Source organism: Rhipicephalus microplus, chromosome 1, assembly GCF_043290135.1.
Source record: "Rhipicephalus microplus isolate Deutch F79 chromosome 1, USDA_Rmic, whole genome shotgun sequence".
NCBI classification, from domain to species: Eukaryota; Metazoa; Arthropoda; class Arachnida; order Ixodida; family Ixodidae; genus Rhipicephalus; species Rhipicephalus microplus.
The window spans coordinates 270468282-270470504 of NC_134700.1; the positions used below are offsets into that span (position 1 = coordinate 270468282).

Consider the following 2223-nt stretch of genomic DNA (forward strand, 5'->3'; position numbering starts at 1 on the left):
TGGGAAGGGCAGGGAAAGAGTAACTCAATACGGGCAATCATCTGAATGTATTGACGCTAGGAGAGCTGATGGTCGGAACATGGTCGGAGCGAATGTTCGATTTCTGTCTTCTCTGCGGACACACCGCTTCACGTTCCTTTGCGTTCTCGTTTACCTTGGAATACGGATTATACATGCGTGTCGTTTACCGGCTCCTTACGGGCGCACAAACAGGCAAACCTTTGATCCTCCTCTCGAAGCAGTCTGAAGCTGCAGGGCGCAATGCCGAAAACTGCGGCGTTTGCGCTGTTCCAACTATGCGACTCTACCGACTCCTCTTTCTCTCCTCAATTCACGTTGGCGATAAACCACACCTTCAAAACATTGCCCTGGTCTCGGACCAGCATACATGCGTATATACTGTCCTTAACCTTTCACTTGCACACGTTCCGCACTAGGCTATCATGATCAGATGCTCCGTAAACAAATAGATGCAGACTGGTGTGATGAAAAGAAAACTTCGCCGTAAACCGATTAGCATTTTATTGCCGGCCGTCACATGTGCGACAACGAAATTCAATTTAGATCAGCTTAGTAGTAGACGCCGCTGGGCTGGTCTGTTTGTCGTTCAACAAAAACTAAAGTCTTGACTGGACACGAAGGAGGAAACAGCTGGACAATGCATGAAGGGATAAAGATGAAGAAAAGGCAAGGAGCTGTGCAATAAAGCAGTTTTGATAGATTTCTTCAGTTAGACAAAGAAGCCTCGCCTTTTCTCGGTGATTTTTTTCTCACCCATCGTAACGCGACATCGTGAGCGGCACGTATAGAACTTAAAAATACAGAATATAAATCGAGGAATCCTCTATGAAAACACTGTGGACGCGTTATGAGAGGACTTTACAGTTTGCTCGAGCGCAATCAGCGTTCTCTGAGCGGCTATGGCTAGCGCTTCCGCTGGTTACTGCGAGTGGCTATGCAGTTTGGTCGATGGTTGTTGAGAGTATGAAGTTTTATTTCACTTATAGCCCGCCATGTTCGTAGCTGTCTCGGATATATGCACCCAGCTGCGTAATCGAGAGATGTGTCGGGCTCGATGTCCCCGCCTTGCAAATAGAGAACAAATAACTTGAATGATACTTGATATAGGTTTGCGAAGAAGGCGAAGTTTGATTTAACTATCATAAAAAAACTTCTAAAGTATCAAAATAACCGGATAGGCTTCTATGATATCCAAGTAATTGGAACAGATATGAAAATAAGCTTTGAAATATGAGTTTGAACGTGCTTATGTAGGTTGACTCTAGAGCGAACAAAACCAGCTGCAGTTGACAGTTCGCGCTTTAGGTCTACACCAACTTTTCCTGTGATTGTACGTTCTTTACGAGATTGCGTTTTTTTTCTTCTACATCTTTTTAGCTGTGATTGTGCGTCCTATGCGCAGCATATCCTGCATAAGTTTAATTCGTGGTACTCGGAATTTTTATAGTCAAGGAAGCGAAATAAAACCTTAAGCTACCGAAGGAGAGCGCAGCCTCCGTTTCATGTGTCGTTGTTTTGTCCGCTCTCTAAACCCGGCTGCACTATTACTAATTTTTAGATGTCGTTCATTACCCACTTGCCCCCCCCCCCTCTCTCTCTCTCTCTCTCTCTCTCTCTCTCTATATATATATATATATATATATATATATATATATATATATATATATATATATATATATATATATATATATATATATATATATATATATATATAAACTTGGTGTGTTTAGGTTGTATAAGAGGGACAATTAATCAGCTGCCCGCTCATAATAAGTTCACGTGCTACGTGACGCCAAACATGCGCATAAGAGTGTTTTCACACTCGTTGTTTGGCTTATAGATGGCGCTGACTGTCGCTCCTACTTCTAAATTCGCAGATAAACCCAAAAAAGTGGATGGAGGGAGGGCCGCTGTGATAGCTCAGTGGTTAGAGCATCGAACGCGTAATTCGAAGGTCGTAGGTTCGATTCCTGCTCACAGTTGGTAATTTTTTCATCCACTTTTCTTTCTTCTTATTTACATTCCATTGGTTCTAATAACTTCCCCTGTACATTCCTTGGCATTACTGTCTGTTATATCTCATTAATATTGTGTTAAAACACGGAAAAACGAGCCCTTAGGTATACACTTCTTTCCCTTATATATATATATATATATATATATATATATATATATATATATATATATATATATATATATATA

At 41.2% G+C, this 2223-nt stretch overlaps 1 non-coding gene across 1 annotated transcript; it reads left to right on the top strand.

Moving 5' to 3' along the window:
- The first annotated feature begins 1930 nt into the window (after window positions 1–1930).
- TRNAT-CGU (transfer RNA threonine (anticodon CGU)) lies at window positions 1931–2003 on the top strand. Its single transcript has one exon. It is a non-coding gene; the product is annotated as a tRNA-Thr (tRNA).
- The last annotated feature ends 220 nt before the right edge of the window (window positions 2004–2223 follow it).